Raw genomic sequence first — 22,696 nt, 5'->3', positions numbered from 1 at the left:
CCACATATTTCAGGCCAAGGATACCTCTGGAAACATTTGTCATTTGTTCAGCTTTTAAGAATGGCTTTGTGTTAGATTTGCATGAATGGCATTGAATATTATAGTTTTGGTAAATGACCTAACTGTCGAGAGTAACATAATGTAAATGGTTTGTTTCAAAATAACATTTTTCTGTACCTTAGTAGCTTCTTAAACCTTCAGCAATGTTAATAATTCGATTTGGAGACATGTCTGACTGGGAGAGAATTCTATCTCCCATGAGTCACTTCAGTCACCTTCCTAGTTGATGGGGCAAAAGTACCCATTTCAAAAGTGAGTGTAGAAGCACCGCAGAGTGAATGAAGAGCTGGACGAGGAAGTTGAAGACTGGATGCTAAGTCTTGGCTCTGTCACTTAGCATATATGTGATACTGGCTGAGTTATAAGTAGCTGTTCTGATCCTCAGTGTCAGAACTTGTATTTATGATTCTCCCTACCTGACCTGCCTCCTCAGGAATAAGATAATGAACATGAAATCTCATTATACTCCAAGATGCCAAACACGTTTGAGGTGTTACACTCAAGTATCTAGGTAGATGTCAAAAACTCGAGAATGATGTCATTCAGAAACAGGATTTGGAAGGATAATGGCTATGAAAATAAAAAGATGACAGAATGGTGATTGGAAGGGAAGAAGAAGCACTTACAATATTAGCAGAATCAGAAGTCCTAAAGTGAAAATCTGCAACTAGGAGGAAAGAAAGACGAGAATGCTGGAACCACTTGTGACTTTTGTTCCTTTGGCTAAGAACTACAGTGTGTTTTTTAAGTGAAGTCTGCTGTTGCTTAAGATTGTCAATGAGTGAGCCCGGGAAGAGCTATCCTAAGCCTGGGAAGAGCTTATTATAAGCCCGGGAAGAGCTATCCTAAAAAGGCTTTATTGGCTGACTGTTCTGGAATGGTGATCAATTAAAAATATTTTTACCTGTGCCCTTGACTAAGACAGTTTTGCTGAGCCTAGATGTTGTAGCCAAGAAGAAAAAGCAGGGCTTCCCTGGTGGCGCAGTGGTTGAGAGTCCGCCTGCCGATGCAGGGGGCGCAGGTTTGTGCCCCGGTCCGGGAGGGTCCCACATGCCGCGGAGCGGCTGGGCCCGTGAGCCTTGGCTGCTGGGCCTGTGCGTCCGGAGCCTGTGCTCCGCAACGGGAGAGGCCACAACAGGGAGAGGCCCACGTACCGCAAAAAAAAAAAAAGGAAAAAAAGAAAAGGCAAACCATCTGAAGCACCTCAGGTACTTGGTCATCATGGGCAACTTGTTTTTTTCACATGGACGATGACACCTTCAAAGAAACAACGCCAAGTAACTGAATTGAGCTAAGACTTCTTAAGTGAAATAATACAATTTTAAGGGGGAAACTGCAGAAAAAAGCATAGGTTTTTAATAAGCTCTTTTAACTAGGAAAGCATGGGGAAATCTCTTAAAACCTCACTTTCTTTAAAAAAGAACAACAATAACAACATTTTGACCACATGCTTTTAACTTTATAATATTGAAGATTACATAAGCTTAATCTTAGGCAATGCTGTAACCTCAATTTTTAAGGAATTCAGGTGATCGCCTTCTTTTTCCTCTATTTTTAAAATTTTTTCTTTGAATGGAGAAAGGAAAGAGGAATTATTAAAAGCAAAGAATGGCTTCCATTTATCTCTTATCCATAAGACATGAATAAAACAAACTTACCTGGTAGGTACCCAGGTGAGTGGTTCTGTGGTATATTTTTTAAAGTGTTTTCCATGTTACACCTACCAGTACTCTTAGAATTATGCTCTAGACATTACTTGGGTTCCAAAAAGGTGGTTAATATCCCCAAAGAATCCCTCATATTCTTCCTTTTTAATTTCCACTCCTCTGCTAGTGAAGCTATTTGGAGAGGTCTCAGTGAATCAGTGAATAACCATTGCCACATTCATCTCTTTTTGGCTGCCCACAAAATTGAAAACTCTGTGAAACTCACACCAGATAGTTAGGTCTTACCCATTTTGTGGCTTGATTACTTGTTCTGATTAATTTAAAAAAAATTAAGTAATTTAAAGGTTTTTTTGAGGGGGAATTTTCTTTATCTCTGAAGTAGTCACCTGATAAAACAAGAATAATCCTCAGAGTAAACATATTTATTATGGTTTCATTAGAAGTATGTTCCTTGAAATGTGCAGTAATGTTCTCATGGTCAAATGTTTATTTCAGTGACAAAAAATGAAGAATGTTAGTGTATTAATCTGCATTGTAAAGTGTGACAAGTTCAGATCAAGCTAACTGGAAACTTGGAAACCAAGGGAGTGTCTACTGCAAGAATAGATTTTTATATCAGTTAAGAATTGCATTTGGCTACCAGTGACAGGCTGCTGACTTGTGTGATTTAAATATCTATGTATATTTGTCAATCAATAAAAAGTATAGAGATAGGCAGTTACTGATAGCTGTTCAATAGCACAAGAGTGTCAGGGATTCTGGGATGAATTTCTTAGCCTTCCACTCATGGTCCCCAAGTGACTGCTGGACCTCAACACCTTACAACCAGTTTTTGAGGAAGAAGAAAAGAAGGGGCCCTTGTCAGCTTAGTAAACTTTTCCAGAGGTCTCATCCAGCTGTTTATCACATCTTGCCTATAAGATGTGCGTGCATCTTACTGAGCATCCTTTGAGCAGGTGAGGCTGAGAAATATATTTTTAGCTGGGTACTTGCCTTCCGCTATCCTCTCTCACAAAGGAAGGAGTAAAAACGTGGAGGTTATGCTGGTAGTGAGGAGTTACTGCTACATATATGTTACATTTCAGTGCCATCTCAGACTCCTCTTTGGAGTTAAGTCACCCAAAGTGAAAGAGAAGAGATGCAGCTTCATCCACTGACCACCCTTGTTATAGGAACCTGAGTTTCATCTCTCATTGGAGCAATAATTAAACCATACTCTCCCAGAGAGGTAGGGACACAGTTGTACTGGGAAGCTCCAGTATAGGATAGACCCCTGGCATTCAGTATTTGAGGTTTCCATTGTTCAAGACCAAACTTTGAAGGTCCATGGCATATAATAAATAACTTTAAATTTTTATGTCATATCAATTTTAGCCTCCTTCACACCAAGAGGCATAAAATTTTCTGACAGTAGGAGATGTATTCATTTCTGGGGCTACCATAACAAGATACCACATACTAGGTGGCTTAAACAACAGAAGTTTATTGTCTTACAGATCTGGAGGCTATGTCCAAGGTCAAGGTATTGACAGGATTGGCTGTAAGAGACAATCCTTGCCACGCCTCTCCTAGATTCTGGTGGTTTTCTGGCAATCTTTGGTTTTCCTTGGCTTATAGATGCCGCACCCTGATCTCAGCCTTCATCTGTACATGCATGGTGTTCTGCCTTTATCTATGTGAAGATAAAGGTGCGTGAAACCTCTTCACATAGTGTCTGACTCTGTCCACATTTCTTTTATGAAGACACCATTCACACTGGATTAGGGCCCTAATGACTTCACCTTAATTTGAGCACATCTGCAAAGACCCTATTTCCAAATAACCTTCTGAGGTACTAGGAGTTAGGACCTCAACATATATTTTGAGGGAACATAATTCAACCAATAACAGTTGGTGTTCAAATTACTTAATCAGAAAATGAACCTGCAACATCCACATGGCAACAATCTTTTTTCTCTCCCTCCATTTTTATGCAGAAATTATACACTATAGGGATATTTAAAAATTTTAAGGGCCTACTCAGTAGCATACATTGGAAATACTGCTTTTAGTATATTATCATGAAAATAAATGATGAATCTAGCTTACAGTTGAGTTGCTCTTGAATCTAAAGATATAGATTTACTTCACATTATGACTGTTCAATTGATCAGTTTCACCATAACAGCTCACTTTTCTCAAAATAACACTTTTTTGAAATAACGGTTTCATCCCAAAATGTACTGAAAACTATAAACAATATATTTCCAGGAAAAGTCACAATTGCCAATTACTTAACACAATAATTTCTAATAAGAATATCATTTGCAACAAATTCAAATCGAGCATCATGTCTGGATGAAACAAAACATTTTTGCTCTGCGTTAGGATGCCAGGTGAGAAGACAGATGTTGCATCTTCTGAATCTATAGTCTCTTTTGTACATGTTTCCACGTGTGTCCACGTGTTCCACTGCTCTCAGGTTTAGCCTTTATTTCATCACAGTCTTAAAGAAATTCTTTTCCAGTGGGTTGAACTGTGTCTCCCAAAAAGATAAGGTCAAATCTTGAACTCTGGTACCTGTGAATAGGAGCTTATTTGGAAATAGGGTTTTGTAGATGTAGTCAAGTCATGATAAGATCATAATGGAGGGTGAGTGCTCATCAAACAACTGATGTCTTCATGAGAACACGGACATTTGGACACAGGGACACAGAGGGAGAACACCATGTGAAGACAGAGGCAGAGATTAAAATGATGCATCTACAGGCCAAGGAATGCCAAGGATTGCCTGCCATCTCCAGAAGCTAAGAGAGAGGCATGGAACAGATTCTCCCTCGGAGACTCCAGAAGGCTTGCCAAGGCTTTTGGACTTGATTTTGGACCTTTGGCTTTCAGAACTATGAGAGAATAAATGTCTGTTGTTCCAAGCCACCCAACTTGTGATCATTTGTTATGGCAGCCGTAGGAAACTAATATATCCAGCAGATCCAATTTTCAAATTCCTGTCTGAAGATAAGCACCAACTGTGACTGCCATCCCTTATTCAGTCTCTTCCTTCCTCGGTGAGTAAAATAAACTTCATTACGATTTATGTTCAGACTTTTATTTTCAAACTCTTGTTTGTATTTATTCATACTATTTATTTATATAAACTTGTTTTCATTGTTCACTTGATATATATATATTCCAGTCTATAGAATTTTTTTGAGTATTTTGGATTGGAATAATATACCTCGTAATTTCCCTTTAAAATTAATGAATTTTGCTTTCAATTTACGACCTTTCACTTTAGGGCAAGGTTTTAGGAACAAAATTAAAATCATTAAATGAGACAGCGCTTACTATAATTCCGATGGTCACAACCTGAGTAAAGAAAAAAAGGTGTTTCTAGCAAGAATAAGGTAAGTGGGTGTGTTGGTTTCCTGGGAAAATAATAATGTATTCTTGGAAGCACTTCTAGTTATTCATGTAATTTAAAAAGTACACCTATAAAGGGAGAAGCAGCATGTGAATTTGTCAGGGAAAGAAAAGAAGAGCGAAGCAGGAAATGAGGAAGAAGGGAGTTATGGAAAAGAAGCAGTTGGGAGGAGCACAGTGAGAATTGAGGAAAGTTTGTTTTTACCGTCATTCTGGCTCTCTGACAACTTACTTAGTTTTCAGCTCTGTTTATCAGATTGTTGTGCAATTTATCATATTAATTTTTTATACTTTCATATTTAATTGATAATTTATTATTTTAAAATAATTCCTAATCCCCTTACATCCTTTAAGTGTTCAAATATCACTTTGTCAGACAGTATACTGACTAAGATTCTGTGACCTGACACCCCTCACCAATCCCTGTACTTTGGAGCTCCCTTACCGTGTTCCACTTGTTCATCGTTTCATTGCACTTGTCACCTTCTGGGAAGAATTGTAATTTACTTATTTGTTATTTTTGTTTCAATCTGATTTTGCCACTCCCTCCCCTTCCACCCCCACCCCCCACCCCTGGAATAGAAGCTCCTTGAACTCATGTAACTTACGAGACTGTTTTACTCATTCACCTTATATATATCTATGATAGTTGCATACTGGGCTGGGTGTTCGGTGGCTTGTGTGTTCTCATTTTATCACTTGACATGGAAGTATGTGTGTTTAAAGATGAGTTGTTGCTTGAGCTGATGCCTGCCTCCTGAAATGTCTCTATAACATAGCTTAGTAAGATATTAACAAATCCCAGTGAAACACATCTGCTCTACTGTTGTCTCCAGCTCCTGGTCTCTTCAAACTTTTAAAACTGTCATAGATTACTGGAAACACAACTGCATTTGAAATTATGTCAATACAACAGTAGTTGCAGATGCTCCATTAAGGGTTTAAAAACTAAATTGTCAGCCAAAGAAAATGGCTTGTAAATGTTTGGCCATCACTCCAGTCCTGCAGAAGTAAGTTTTGTGGCAATGAGGGAAGTGGGGCTCCCTGCTCACTAACACATAAATGACTAAACTGGAGAGATTTCTTAGGGTGTCTGCTAACCAGTGGTGTGGATATGTAACTGAATGCTGGTATTGCAGTGTAGTTGTAGTGAAAATCCAGGAGGTGATGAAAGACAGTCTATGGTAATAGAACTGGAGGAACTTGGGGGATTGGATCAACTAGGTACAGTCTTGCTGCTCCCTCTTTTTCATTTGTATAAGCATTTTTTCTACAATCTAGAAAGTGCAGTGCAGTGCTTTCCAATTTAATTGATGGCCCGGTCCGGCATAAGTGATTCCACATGGTGGTTGACAAATGACTCTTGGGTTAGCCCCCCACCCCTCTTATTCAAGAAATAGACAAATTAGCAGAATTTTCTCTTTTCTCTATAGAACTATCACTTGCACATCTATTTATCTATCTTAGATGAAATTTTAAATATTTTATAAACTGATGAGACCTCTTGTTCTTGGTTTTGGCAGAAAGTGGAATATCATAAATAAAATTGTCTTACATTCTCAGTCATCGGGTTGATGGATGGTTAAAGGAAAAGCAGCATCCTGGGTTTTTCAGAGGCATTGCTATGCTTAGATCAGATTATATGGTGACTTGTAGTGTAACCATGCTAATATCTCTTTACACAAGAAAAATTTCTTCTAAATAACAATATCAATTTTGGACTGCTCAAGGGATTTAGTAGAAAGGCTTAGAACATGGCAGTGGTAATAGATACTCAGAAGGTCAAAAATTCTCAGCTAGAGAATGGTTCAATATGCTCATTTATCACTTTCCACTTTTGCTCATATAAAACAAAGACATACAACTAGGCGTAAGGTCAAGTACTGTACCAGCACAATCAGGCTTTAAAAAAAGTAAAGCAAATCCCAATTTACTACTGTCAGTTCACAGAATTCACTCTGATATAATCTTCATGTTGTAGATATTTCTGATTGAGGTGTTCGCAAAACTCATGGGCAGAAATAAACTGAATGACAAACGATGTGACTCTTCCACGTATATAACACATGTCATCTAAAAATTGTAATGCACATATAATTACCTAGTTAATAATTTTCTAGAAAAATACTGATGAAAATAATCTGAATTTACCAAGAATCAGACAGAGACAATTGAGAGAAAACAAAGTGAAAGCTTTCTTTAATCTATTGGTTAGGCTAGATTGGACAGATGGCTTTTACAACATTCTTGGGAGAATTCACAATTTAGGATTCATAAGCTGTGATCCTCAGATGAGGACAGTGGATACTCAACGCACATTACTGAAGCCAAGTGGTAGGACGATACACTGCATCCAAGCTGTTTCCATGAGTGAATAGGCTCTAGCCTTTCTGGCTTGTTTTCTCGGTGCTGGAGAAGACATCACACATTCTTTGGAAGTAGAGTCCAACCCAAAACTCCACTAGATCTCCTGTCCTGCCTCTGTGTGGTCTGGGTGACCCACTTTAGCCTGAAGGAGCTCTGGGAAATTCGATATGTCTACAACCAGTTTAAGGGCTACTCCTGGGTGGTCCTTAGCAGTTAATAGGGTTTGATTCCGGGGCCATTATATGAGATTCAGAGAAGCCCAAGAATCTGGGCCTGGACAAGATCCAGTCTGTTAAGAATGGTGATTACTCCTGAGCGTTTCAATATATAAACTGGAAGGACTAGAGCAGTTCTGGGAGAATGTACAGATAACATCAAACACACCTCACCAACTCTGCAGCCATCTTGGTTACCATCTAACAAGGTCCAACTCAAGGCACCATTTTCAGATTGAGCAATAACTAGGCATTAAGACAGGTGTCCAGAACTTTCCAGGAATGGCCTTATGACTAGAAAGACCCAAAGGCATTTGCTTTAATCTACTTAGATTCAGTGATTTCTCTAAATGATATCAATTCTTAATTATATGCACATTAATAAAAGAACTGAGATGTGGCAAATCTAAAACTCATTTATATTTTATTATAAAAAATAGTGGGTAGGGCTTCCCTGGTGGCGCAGTGGTTGAGAGTCCGCCTGCCAATGCAGGGGACACGGGTTCGTGCCCCGGTCCGGGAAGACCCCACATGCTGCGGAGTGGCTGGGCCCGTGAGCCATGGCCGCTGAGCCTGTGTGTCCAGAGCCTGTGCTCCGCAACGGGAGAGGCCACAACAGTGAGAGGCCCACACACCGCAAAAAAAAAAAAAGTGGGTAGTGGAAAGAGCATGTGCTTTGGAGACAGCCAGTCCTGAGTTTGAATTCTCACTCCCCATTTACTGGCAGAGAGACTGGCTGAGAGACTTGGGGCGTTATCCCAAGAGGTAATACGTGCAGAAAATATCAAGGATTATTCAAAAAATGTTCAGATATGTTTGTATGTGTCAATCTTGTAAGAAAAGTAACAATGTTTCAACCGTAAAAATCTACTTGCAATTGCAAAATGCCTCTTTTATCTGTCTCCATAGCAATCATTAGCATCTAACATAATGTATATTTTACATATTTACCTCGCTTGCTCCCTGTCTCCCATCCCCACTTTCCCCCCAAAAGTAAGAGTTCATGGTTGCAGGAATTTACTGTCTGCTTTGCTCACCATTGCATCCTCAGGAACTGCAGTAGAAACTGGTACATAGTGTCGGGTGGAGTTTCCTGATTGTGGCAGGAGTGGCCAAGGCCTGATGGGTCCTCTCTGCAGTGGTTGGGAGTCAGTCCTCCAGGCCCACTTGGAGCCTCCTCTGCTGCCTTGCCCGGATTGGTAGGCACCAGTTAAGTGAGTTAATCGTTTTTTTGCTTAAAATTGCTTAAGTTCATTCATTTTTCTGAGTCTGAACCGTTGTTATAATTTAGTAAAGGAATTATTTAGAAATAGCTGTTCTGTGAATTCACACTATAAAGGCAGAGGGTGGGGCTTATTTTGTTCTTCACTTCTGATCTAAAGAGAGGGCTTTAAGAGAACATTGAGAATCTAGTTCAGTCCATGGCAGACTGGGGGAGACACCGGAGCCTAGAGTCTGACTTCGGCTGTTAAGTATAAAGGTCACAAATGAGTGACTAGCCAGCAGCTGGTAAATAAGCCAAGGAGGGGGGAAGCAGGGACTAACTCTTGTGTTTAGAAGTTCTCAAAGACACCTGAGCCATCCGACCCGCACCATATACGGGCCGTGTGTGAGAAAGAACCTGCATGAGATCATCTCAGATTCTGCAGGCTCCTCTCTGAAGGAGAGGATGTGATCTCAAGGGAGAGATGCTGAAGAGGCCCAGACCCTGAAGGATTCTCAATGGATACAAAAGGAGTAATCAACCAACCTCTTCCCTAGAGATGGAGGTTTCTGAAGAACCTAAGAAACACTCTGAGTCAGCTTTATGTCTGCAGGCCTCAGGGATTACCACGCCAGCTCAGAACAATGTCAGTCAAACAAGAATTTTCTTGTTCTCTTTGCTTCCTTCTTCTCCCGATTGCTGCCAACAAGCAGTTGCCCTCACCTGCTTACTAAATACAGTTTGTGCCCCATCTCTCCTCTCTTCCCCTGATAGACCCTCAACGGGGGACTGAGTTTTGATCACTGAATGGGAGTCGACCTTCTGATTGAGCTACATTTGAAGACTCAAGGTAATGACAGAATTTCTTATTATTCATAGTGACAAATGTTTTATAATAGCATACCATTATAGCTATTCAGACTTCAGAGGTCACATTTTCTTCAACTACTGAACTATACTGAAAGTCAAGTGAGATTTGAAGAGCAAGAAAAAGAAGCCTGATTAAGGGACTAGAAAGGGGCAAAATATGCAAGAATGGGAATGAGATATGAGACATATCTAGAGGTGTGATTAAAATAGTAATAAAATAATAAAGTATGTCTGCAGACAATTCTATGACAACAAATCTGAAAACCTTAGACACAGGTGACATAGATGCTTTTCTAACATAATTTAAATTTCTAAAATTATCCCAAGAGAAGGTAAAAAAAAGTCAATAATCAAAAAGTGATTGAGAAGGTTAAAAATCTGCCATTAATGAAAGCCACTAAGGCTACAGATTTTCCCAGCTGGATTGTATCAAGTCTTTATAAAAAATAGATAATTCCTATGTTACTTAAGCTACTGCTCCCCTGGAAAAAATTCTTAATATAAAACCTTATGAAGTTATCATAAAAAACAAAAATGCAGCTCAAACTCCTATGTAAATACACAAAGATCTTTGTAAAAAAAAAAAGATAGTTGTAATATCCAGAAACCTATCAGTATAAATGCTGTACATCAATCTATTAAAAAAAATCATATGGTAATATCAATACATTCTGAAAAAATTATATGAATTAATCAAAACTACAATGAGGTTTCACTTCACACCAGTTAGAATTGGCATCATCAGAAAATCTACAAACAACAAATGCTGGAGAGGGTGTGGAGAAAAGGGAACCTCCTGCACTGTTGGTGGGAATGTAAATTGATACAGCTACTATGGAGAACAGTATGGAGGTTCCTTAAAAAATGAAAAACAGTACTACCATATGACCCAGCAATCCCACTACTGGGCATATACCCAGAGAAAACCATAATTCAAAAAGAGTCACATACCACAGTGTTCATTGCAGCATTATTTACAATAGCCAGGACATGGAAGCAACGTAAGTGTCCATCAACAGATGAATGGATAAAGAAGATGTGGCACATAGATACAATGGAAAATTACTCAGCCATAAAAAGAAATGAAATTGAGTTATTTGTAGTGAGGTGGATGGACCTAGAGTCTGTCACACAGAGTGAAGTAAGTCAGAAAGAGAAAAACAAATACCATATGCTAACACATATATAACACGCTCTGGGATGAAGTGAGAGAGGTGGCACTGACATATGTACACTACCAAATGTCAAACAGATAGCTAGTGGGAAGCAGCCGCAGAGCACAGGGAGGTCAGCTCGGTGCTTTGTGACCACCTAGAGGGGTGGGATAGGGAGGGTAGGAGAGAGACGCAAGAGGGAGGGGATATGGGGATATATGTATACGCATAGGTGATTCACTTTGTTGTACAGCAGCAACTAACACAACAATGTAAAGCAATTATACTCCAATAAAGATATTTTTTTAAATTTATGAATTAATAAGAAAATATGACAAAATAATCAACCTCAAATTAAACTAATTATCATTAAGTTAGAAAATTCTCATTGCAATTAATATGAAAAATGAGATGCAAATGTCTACTGCTGCCATTGCTTTGGAATGGTAAGTTAAAAAAAATTTAGTAAAAACATTAGAAAATAGAAGGTTTTTTTCCTAATGACAGTATTGTATGTCTAGAAACCCTAAGATTCTAATTAAAATCAGAATCAATGAAAAATAATGGATAAGAGAATTTAAGATAAAAACAAGATAAATATGTTAAGACCAAGAACTTTTGTCTATATTGTCTATAAGCAAATGGCAATGAAAATGGAAAGATAGCTGTTTATAGTAAACAGCATAATATTCTCACAGATGACTTTTAAAAAGAAAACACAGGACCTATGTTAAAAAAAAATCTGTGAATCTTACTCATAGAATATTAAAGAACATAAAACAATCTTTGAAATATGGAAAAACATAGTGTGATTTTGGATGGGAAGAACTAATACAGTAAAAATATCAATTCTTCAAAATTCTCCTATAAATTTGAGGCACTAATAATAAATAGAGCTTCATCAAGGCTGATTTCAGAATTGGATACAATGATATAAAAGTTCGCTTGGAAGAATATATGTCTGAAGCAACCAAGAAAAGTTTGATTATAGGAGAATCAGAAGCTGCGAAATACGCTTCACACATCATTCATCAGACTATAAAGTCACTACAGTCAAATCAATATGGTATTAGCCATATGGATCCATGAAAAATAGAGAATCTAGAAAATAAATGTCTGTATATGAAAATTTCATATATGGGAACGTTAGTATTTCTATTCTGTGGGAAAAGAGTGACTTATTTATTAAGTGGGGATGACAAATAGCTATTTATCCAGAGGGAAACTAAGTTGGGTCCACTCTCACTATATGTGCTGTTCAGTGCTGTAGCCACTAGCCACAAGTGTTATTTACATTTTAATGGAACTTAAATTTAAAAATTATGTTTCTCAGCTGTTTTACTCATGTTTTAAAGTGTGGCTAGTGTTTACTTTATTGGGCAGTGTAGATTATAGAAGCTTTCCAGCTTTGCAAAATGTTTTGTTGGACAGCACTGATTTCTCTCTCTCTCCGTATAATATTTACATGTATATATTGTTTATAAATATTTACATAAACATAAAAATACAAATATATATGTATACATGTGCATTTAATTGTTCCCTATTGACTTAAAATTTAAAAATAAAACAGAAGAAAATCACCAAGGCTACCTATACAGTATAGGGGTTAAGGGGAAACTTCGTAATGTTACCAGAAACCCAGAAAAAATAAAGAGATATAGTTGACATAAAAATTATAACTTTTGTATACACATTGATATCAGTATCAGTTAAGGTTCTTGGTTGAAAACAACATACATTTTAACTGTATGTTCAGAAAAGCAATTTGGAAGGGAAAATGCAACAACTATAGTGAGGGACTGCTTTTGAGAAGATAGCACTGCTGTCTCTGTAGGACATCAATACCACATTCACTGTCTTGCCTTGATCATTTCCACCTTAGAGTTATGTGCAGGTGAATCTAATAGGAAGGGGCTGGGGCATGTTCTAGTACCCTAGCTGAAAGGGAACCTGGGAAAGCAAGTTTCTACTTTCTGGCTTGGGAGACAGAACTCATAAGTGGAAAATCATCCACATATAGAAAAAGTGTTCAGTAGATCCTGGAACAGCCACAAACGTGACAAGTGTCCACTACACTAACATAAATAAAGTCAGCAGACAAACGATGGAATTGGGGGAAGGACATAAAAGGTTGCAACCCAGATGATGATGAGCATTTAACGTCTATAATACAGAAAGAATCCTTACAAATTGTAAAGAGAAAGACAAACCACTCAATAGAAAAATACTTCAAGGATATGAATAGGGAATTCACAAAAGAGTAAACTCAAATTTCCTGTCCTTAAAATAACAAGGAAGTATCACTTCACCATCGACGACTGACAAAATTGTAAAATTTCAATAAACCTACTACTGGTGGGGATGAAGGGAATTACATATTCTTTGCTACTGGAATTATACATTATTCTCATCATTTTGGAAAACAATTTAGCAGTGCTTCTAAAATTTTAAATAACCATAGCCTTAGAGGCAACCCCATTCTTCAGAAGTAAAAGCACCACTGTATAAAAATATACATACGAGCATGTTTATTGTACTTTTTCGTAGAGGCAAGAGTCTGAAAGAGTGAATGGCCTTCAACTGAGAAAAAATTACGATACATTTACACTATGGGCTATTAAAAAGCAATTACAACAGTGAGTAAGACCTGTGTCATTTGTCTTGGAGCGATTATGACAGTGAGTTGTTGAGTGAGAAAAGCAAGATGCAGAGAAACAACTAGAACAACACACAACACACACTATAAAAAGTGGCAGAGTTTTTACAAGAATCATAATGGGGGAGGGTGAATTGATGCAGGTGAAGAAAGGGAACAGAGAAGAAGTAGGCAAACCAAGAAAACAAGCCTTGTCAATTAAAAACATAACCAAAAATCTCATTTATGTAAAACTACCTACCTGAGTTATGTATACCTCCTTCAAGAGAAACCATAAAATAGTGTAGTCTTGGTCTATAGACTTTAGAAATGTCTAAAATATATTCTTAGGTGAAAAATTATTTCACAGAGTAATATGTAGAGAATGGGTCCATTAAAAAAAAACAAAGAAAGGTGTGTGTTTATATGTATTTGTACTGAAAAGATGATACTTATCCATTTCTTAATTCTGGTTTCCTCAGAAAGTGTAGAATTGGCAAGCAAAGGCTGGTTTTACTTCTTATACTAGTCCTAATTAATTTCAAAATTTAAAACACAAAAATTAAAAATATGTTAACATTCTAGAATGTATTGTAAAGGGAATAAACTCTATTAGGATTCAGAGAGTAATTAGAGACCATCACCTGAGAGAGGGAGCCTTTGGGATAGCCTGTCTGAGGAAAGTGTCCGAGCTGAGACCTGAAGAATAACAGTGAGCTTTATTGTGGAGAGCTGGACAAAGAATATTCTAAGCTGAATCCACAGGCCTGACAGTTCATTTGAAGGGCAGAAAGGAAGCCAGGGCACCAGCTGTGTCAGGGGCACATGGATAGGTGGTGTGGATTAAGGTCAGGGAGGCAGAGACTTATAGACCACTGCTAATAAAAGTTTGAGTTGAACCACTTCTAGTCAGCAAACAGGAAAAGTACTTAAATTTTAAACCCTTTATAGCAGCTTGACATTGCTGAGGTTCCAGCCGTTGATCACCAGACTCACCTCAGTTCAGGTGAGTTTGAAGTTGGATGGTGCAGCTCATGTTGCAGATTGCTTCCAGTCATATGCAGTAGGACCGTATGTCAGTCCATGGTGCAATAGAGAAAAAACAAAAGCATAAACTAAAACAAACTTATCCTCTCCACAGGTTGATAGAGAAGCACTGTCATAAGACCTGGAGAGATGTTTGGTTGCTATTCTCAAAGAGGTAGTAAGCCACTGAAATGTTTTAAAAAGAAATGACTCTTTATATATATCGTACAAAAGAATTTTCTAGTTTAAAACTAGAATTGTCCCAGCTTTCATCATGCAGAATGGCTTGGAAAGGATCAAGAGTTAAACAGGGAGTAGTTAGGAGACTGCTGTGGTGGTGCAAGTAGGAGATGGTGGTGGCGTGGACCAGGTGGTGGTAACTGGACTGGAGGATAGAAAAGGAAGAGTCATGAGGAGCCAGGGATGATTTCTAGTTTCCTTCCCTTCCCTTTTCTCTTCTTTCCTTTCCTTCTCTTTCCTTTTCTCTCTCCCCCCTTTTTTTTTTTTTTTTTACATAATAACTGGTACACTATGATGATATCTATGGAGATGCAGCTAATGGGAGAAGAAAAAATTGAAGGCACAAATCAAGATTTCTGGCTTGGACAAATTTGAGTTTGAAATGTATATTACACACCAAAATGGAAATAAAGCTCATCAGAGAGGTGTGGACGAGAGGCATAATTTGGGGAGTTATTAGCACATAGGTAAAATGTGAACAGTCATCCTAGTTTACCCAGGACTCTCCCTGTTTTAGTACTGAAAGTTCTAAGACCTGGGAATCCTCTTATTCCTTGGCAAACTGGGGTAGTTTCTCACCTTATGTAGATGGTATTTACACCATGGAATTGGATAAGAGCAACCAAGGAAATCACACACCAGGATTGAGTCAGGAAAATATTAAGAGGAAAGAATCTTAGAAGAGCTCACCAGTGAGGAGGTAGGTAAAGGCAAGACAGAAAAGTGTCAAATATCTGGAAACCAAAGGAAGAGAGACTGTCAACCATAGAATGCTGGTGAAGGTCAAGTAAGAAGAGGACAGAACAGCAGATTTGGCAAGATGATGGTCATAAGTGACTGTAACAAAAGAATAGATTCTTGGGAGTGATGGGAAAAAACCTACAAGGTCATAAGTTGAATAATGAATGGCAGGAAATAGGATTAATAAGTACTAAAAAAAATCATCCTAGCAGCCTTGCAATGAAGGGGAGCAGAGAAATGGGCAGTAGTTTGAAAAGACTGAAGAGAGTATAAAAATGCTGTTTATGATTTTATTTGGGGAAATGAAACTACTATGTGAGTGCAGTAGGATTGCCTGGCAGTGTTAAATAGCTGTATGAAAATTTTAGCATAAATTTCAAGTGGTTGTATTCTTCCTAGTTGTTTATCTACAATTACATTTAGCTTCTCAGATGCTGGCGTGAAAAAAAAATTTTAAATGGTTTCAGCCAATATTTGGGATTTTTCAGGGGAACGTGCTAGAGAAAAAAGGAGGCACGCAAGGTAAAATAATTAAAAGGGAATTATTTCAGTTAGGTAACATGGACTAAAAGCCAGGTTAAAGGGGGAAGAGGAAACATAATTAAGTTGGAAGAGAGTGAAACGTGAAGGCAATGGGTTAGATGTTTCACTGAAGTTGAGGAATTCTGGCAAAATGAGTACTTGGGAATGCAAGCCGAAAGAACAGCAGTTGGCAGCCAGGGAAGGGAGTGACTGATTTTAAGTTTTCAGGGATGGTGAGTTACTGCTGATGCAACCAGCATCACTGGTTGGGAGCGGGTGGAGGAACAGGTAATTGAAGGTGAGGAAGGGAAGGATCTGACAGGCAGGGTAAATGGTTCATCCATGTGCATTCTGAAGTTACCGAGAATGATGGCATGGAGTTGAGATGGAGAAGAGAATGAGTCAAGAGGGACAAACTGGGTCAAAATATGAGAATAAGGAGGAGAGGTAGTGGGTGGTTTAGTCTGATGGTGCAAGCTTCAGATGGGAGGGAGTGATACGTAGCCAACCCCTTACCTTCTGGTCCTGTGGTATATGGGGTATAATAGAAAAAAAACCCAAAACCTCTGCATCAGACAAGGAAGATGGTATCATCAGGACTTAAGGTAAGAAAATCATTAAAGAATTAAAGATAATTAAAACATTAATTAAAGATAATGCTCAGAGAAGAGACTGAATTGATAAGGAAATCTCAGGATAGTATACTGTTAGGATTGGCTACATAATTTTCAGGGCCCAGTGCAAAATGGACATGCAGGACATCATGTTCAAGAATCATTATGAATTTCGGGACTTCCCTGGTGGTGCAGTGGTTAAGAATCCGCCTGCCAATGCAGGGGACGTGGGTTCGAGCCCTGGTCCGGGAAGATCCCACATGCCACGGAGCAACTAAGCCCATGCACCACAACTACTGAGCCTGCGCCCTAGAGCCCACGAGCCACAACTACTGAGCCCGCGTGCCTAGAGACCGTGCTCCACAACAAGAGAAGTCACCGCAGTGAGAAGCCCGTGCACCACCACAAAGAGCCGCCCCCGCTCGCCGCAACTAGAGAAAGCCCGCGCATAGCAACGAAGAGCCAACGCAGCCAAAAATAAATAAATTTACAAAAAAAAGAATCGTTATGTATTTCAAGATGGCAACAAAACATTATGTCAAATGTGCGCCCTTCTAAGTGTGGGGTCCTGCGTGACTGCACAGGTAACATGCCCATGAAGCTGGCCCTACCTATTCTGGGCCTAGGAAAAAGATTGGGGAGGGAGGGCAGCATTTGGTCAGATTAAGGGATATACTATATTTCTTTGTTTGAGGCTGCTATGTGCTAACCATTGTTTAAATGCTTAACCAATATTATCATTTAACCCTTCTAACAGGTGAGGTAGGTGGTATCTCCCTCTTCGGCAGATGAGGAACCGAACGCACTGGAAATTTAAATGATTTGCCCAAAGTCACAGTAAGTTGCAACCTGATTTTATTTGATTTGATTTGTTTTTTTACTGTTAAAATTGAGATGTAATTCACATACCATAAAATGTATACATAAAGTTTACAATTCAGTGGTTTTTAGTATATTCACAAAGTCGTGCAACTATCAACACTATCTAGTACCAGAATATTTCCATCATTCCAAAAAGAAACCCCATACTCATGAAGCAGTAACTCCCCATATCCCTTGGCAACCATTAATCTATTTTCGAACTCTATGGATGTGCGTATTCTGGGCAATTAATATAAACAGGATCATACAATATGCAACCTTTGTGTCTGGCTTCTTTCACTTAGTATAATTTTTTTAATAAATTTATTTTATTTAGTTTTGGCTGCGCTGGGTCTTCGTTGCTATCTGCGCGGGCTTTCTCTAGTTGCGGCGAGGGGGGGCTACTCTTCGTTGAGGTGCGCGGGCTTCTCACTGTAGTGGCTTCTCTTGTTGCGGAGCACGGGCTCTAGGCGCTCGGGCTTCAGCAGCTGTGGCTCGCGAGCTCTAGAGTGCATGGAGCCTGATTTTAGATCTGCATTCCTAACTACCAGGCTGTGTTGCTTCTCAGCAGTCCTGGAGTTAATAGATGACTTGGAAGACTCAGATTTAGGGCTGACCAAAGTAAACAGCGGTATGAGATGTGACAGAATTAGTCCTCATTATGTCCCCAGAAGAAGAAGAAAAATCAGCTGCAAGGTAGTTTTTTATTTTTTTATTTCAGTTTTATTGAGGTACAGTTGACATATAAAATTGTAAAATGTACTTAAAGTGTACATCGTGACGATACGATATACATATACACTGTGAAAGGATTCCCTCCATTTACTTAACACATCCGTCACCTCACGTATTTACCTTTTGTTTGTTTGTTTTTCTTTTGGTGAAAACATTAAAGTTCCACTCCTTGAGCAAATTTCAATTAAACAATGTAGTGTTATCAACTGTAGTCACCATATTTTACATTAGATCCTCATACTTCATATATCCAAAGAAAATAAAACAGGATATAAAAACAGGATATCAAAGAGATATCTGCATCCCCATGCTTACTGCAGCATTATTCACAGCAGCCAAGATATGGAAACAATCTAAATGTCAGTCAATGGATGAATGGATAAAGAAGATGTGGTATATATATATAAATATATAATGAAATATTATTCAGCCATGAGGAAGAAGGAAACCATGCTATTTGTGACAAAATGGATGGACCTTTTGGTCTTATGCTAAGTGAAATAGCCACATAGAGAAAGACAAATACTGCAAGATATCACATATATGGGGATGTTTAAAAAAGAAAAAAAAACACACACAGAGTTGAAAAGGGGTAGCCAAGGGCTGAAGTGTAGGGGAAATGGGAAGAGGTTGGTAAAAGGGTAACAGCTTTCGGCTATAAGGTAAATAAAGTCTGAGGATCTAATGTAAAACATGGTGACTGTAGTTAACACTGTAAGGTATAGTTTTGAATACTTAACATAAAAGCATCCTGAATCAACTCTCATGTGCTACTTTCTAAAGAGGAAAGATACTTCATTTTTTAGGAGGTTTCTGGGCATGGATTTTTGCCAAGTTGGTGTAGGTAGTAGATGAAGTAGAAGCCTCAGGTCATGAGATGACTTATTTCACATAGCTAATCCTAGAAAACCACAATTCCAACAAAGTGTTACAATCAGAAATCATTTGAGTAAATTATCTGATGAAAGTTTAAGAAAAGTAATTGGGTAAATAAAATCATTATGATGGTGATACCACAAAAGGAAAAAAGTCCTCATATATGGATGAATTTTTACACACTGAAAAACTACCTATGTCCCTTGGAAAAATTTGTGATCTAATTTCTTAGCACTCCGTTTTGCTTTGGCTATATACATAAGAACTCAATGATCTCACCATGTACTACTTGGTCTGTATGACAAATTGGTTATCTTATTTATGACTGAATCTCAGTTTATTCTTTGTCTCCAGATACTTTCACACTGCTATGTGTATGAGGGATTGGGGGAAGAAAAGATGCAATTAATTTCAGTCGAACTGATTATTTACCAATGCTTGTAAAAAAAAGACACAGCTGGTTGCATGATTTATTGGCCTATGTAGTCTTTGTGCTTATTGAAATATGAATTGATTAATGTTCTCTGTCTAAACTTTGCTTTGGTTTTAATGGACTAGTAATAAATAGGAGTTTGGGTCAGTTTGATGTAATTCAAAGTAGAAAACAAAGAACAACTAATGAGTAGCTCTCCTAATTTTTTTAAGGCATTCCCTGGAGTGTAGTATTTCCTTTCTAGCTATGCATTGTAGATGACTGTATCTGTTAGCACAGTTGTGTATGTGACACTTGTAATGGCACAGCTAGATTAAAAATGGAGGAAATACATTCAGCCTCTTTCTGTTTTTTAGCATTACTGAAAAAAGGCATCTTCAATTAATTATACTTCTTATTATTTTGTAGATAACACACTTTCAAAGAATTAAAATATAATAAAACATACAGTAGTGCTACTGTATAAACTGTATCTTTCTATTATTTTGAGATCCACTTTCTGGCAGTAGGACTAGTGTCCTTATGAGAAGAGGAGGAGATTATCGGGATACACGTGCACAGAGGAAAGGCCATGTGAGAACACAGCAAGAAGGCAGCCATCTATAAGCCAAGCAGAGAGGCCTCAGGAGAAATCAACTCTGCCACCCCCTTGATCTTGGACTTGCAGCCTGCAGAACTGTGAGAATATATTTATGCTATTTAAGTCACCTTTATGTGGCATTTTGTTATGGCAGCAAATTAATATAGTTGGAAACTGTTCTATATTTTTTAAGTTGTGCTAAAAATAACTCACATCTGTTTTTAGAACTACTAGCATACATGATTGTAAGTGAATGTCAATTGGAGACTTTAAAAAAATTCAGTGTGGATGAAATTAGACACATTTCCATTTCTCTGAGTTTAACATGTTATTTATATTAGAGCAGTAAAGATTTTCACCTTTACAAATAACTTAATTATGAAACATTTAGAAAACATAGGACAAAAGAAAAACATAATTTCTTATCCTACTGATATATTTTGATATATCAACAAAGCCAGTAATAAAAAGTGGAGAAATTAACTCTACACACGTTTATTTAAACTAGAGATTTAAAATTTAGTATATGAATATTGTCATTAAATGTACTTCATATGTACATACACACACACACACTTTTTGAAAGCTATGTCATCAAATTCTACTGCATCAATTTAGCATAATTAATGTAACCAATCTGTTGTTGGATAATTAGAATTTCAAATATTCTCAATTATAAATATGACAAATACGATAAATTCTCTATGACAGATACTTTCAAAAATTAACATATATACATATTTTCAGCTGTCTTTCTTCTTCTAAAGCATTCTCTTCTACCTTCCAAAGAGGAAGGATACTTTGTTTTGGCAATTTCAGGCGTGGGGTTTTGCTGTGTTGATCCAGGAAATGGATGAATTAGAGCAATGTGTAAGTCTAAGAGGCTATGTTAATCCATGTGAGGAAGACACATGCAAGAAAAGAAAAATGTTGAGTTGAAAAGATGGAGAAAAGAGGTGAGAGAGAATAAATGGCCAGTGCTCAATTGTAGAAAAAAGTTTTGGAGAGTAATAGAGAATCAGAGACATTGGGAGCGGCTGCCAAACTGTAATGAGGATTTTAGGGACGATAAACTGGGGAAGATTTTTGGAACTTCTGTGTAGTATGACCAAAATACCCATTCAAAAGTCCTTTTGAGGAATATGAAAATTTTCATTTTTTAAGTATTTTTGAATATTGGATGATGTTTTCTTTAAAAAACACTGATTAAAAACTACCACTTCATTTGTACTACATAAACAGGGATTACATATGTGTGTGTGTGTGTGTGTGTGTGTGTGTGTATTTGCAGCTTAATTCTTGAATACACCCATAATTTATAAATAACATGCTTGATAAAAACGGTGTGCAAAATTTAAAGGTTTTAATCTATGTTTTCAAACTGCTATATAAGAAATTCTTTTTATCCACTGACAGTATTTAAAAGTGCTTGTTTTCTTACCATTTCTTCAACTTTGCCAACTGATAGGTAAACAATGATGTCAAATTATTTCATTTTTTTTATCATCTTTATTGGGGTATAATTGCTTTACAATGGTGTGTTAGTTCTGCTTTATAACAAAGTGAATCAGTTATACATATACATACGTTCCCATATCTCTTCCCTCTTGCGTCTCCCTCCCTCCCACCCTCCCTATCCCACCCCTCCAGGCGGTCACAAAGCACCGAGCTGATATCCCTGTGCTATGCGGCTGCTTCCCACTAGCTATCTACTTTACGTTTGGTAGTGTATATATGTCCATGCCTCTCTCTCGCTTTGTCACAGCTCACCCTTCCCCCTCCCCGTATGCTCAAGTCCGTTCTCCAGTAGGTCTGTGTCTTTATTCCTGTCTTACCCCTAGGTTTTTCATGACATTTTTTTTTTTCTTAAATTGTGTGTGTGGATATTTTCTCGTATTACTTCTCTGTCTCTCTCTCATATTATTACCTTTCTCTCTCTCTCCTTCTCTCTCTCTCTCATATAAATGGCTGGCCTATAAATTTTCTAATTAAAAATTGAATAATATCTCATGAAATATATAGTTTCCAATATTTATTTTATAAGATTTATAGCACAGTATTTTCACTTTAAATGAAATGCAAAACTTATATGTTACATAAAGAAATCTAGTTTCAGGTAACGGTGAGATGTAATGTTTTCTAAAACTACAAAATTTTGTAGTTAGAGCTCTTAGGAAATACTGTTCTTAGTTATCATTCTCAGAATATGGATTATTTCTCTCAGTTAAAAGGGTTGACTTTCAGATTCAATCTTATTAAGTGTAATCTTGAGCTATTTGTAATGAGGTGGATGGACCTAGAGTCTGTCATACGGAGTGAAGTAAGTCAGAAAGAGAAAGACAAATACCGTGTGCTAACACATATATATGGAATTTAAGAAAAAAAATGTCATGAAGAACCTAGGGGTAAGACAGGAATAAAGACACAGACCTACTAGAGAATGGACTTGAGGATATGGGGAGGGGGAAGGGTAAGCTGTGACAAAGCGAGAGAG

General features: G+C 37.8%; 1 long non-coding RNA gene across 2 annotated transcripts; it reads left to right on the top strand.

Annotated features, from left to right (window-relative positions):
* Positions 1–1,180: 1,180 nt before the first annotated feature.
* On the top strand, positions 1,181–20,235 carry LOC113618437 (uncharacterized). 2 transcript variants are annotated; one of them, XR_003432015.1, is made up of 8 exons: positions 1,181–4,771; positions 5,002–5,110; positions 8,760–8,922; positions 9,470–9,558; positions 9,687–9,762; positions 14,716–14,775; positions 17,475–17,554; positions 20,113–20,235. It is a non-coding gene; the product is annotated as an uncharacterized LOC113618437 (long non-coding RNA). The 2 variants fall into 2 exon arrangements; XR_003432014.1 differs by lacking the exon at positions 14,716–14,775.
* The last annotated feature ends 2,461 nt before the right edge of the window (positions 20,236–22,696 follow it).

The sequence above is a fragment of the Aethalodelphis obliquidens genome, unplaced genomic scaffold, assembly GCF_003676395.1.
Source record: "Aethalodelphis obliquidens isolate GAN/ISIS:26980383/991018 unplaced genomic scaffold, ASM367639v1 scaffold5, whole genome shotgun sequence".
NCBI lineage: Eukaryota > Metazoa > Chordata > Mammalia > Artiodactyla > Delphinidae > Aethalodelphis > Aethalodelphis obliquidens.
The sequence above is the reverse complement of the archived record's forward strand: the minus strand, read 5'-3'. Positions and strand labels throughout refer to the sequence as shown.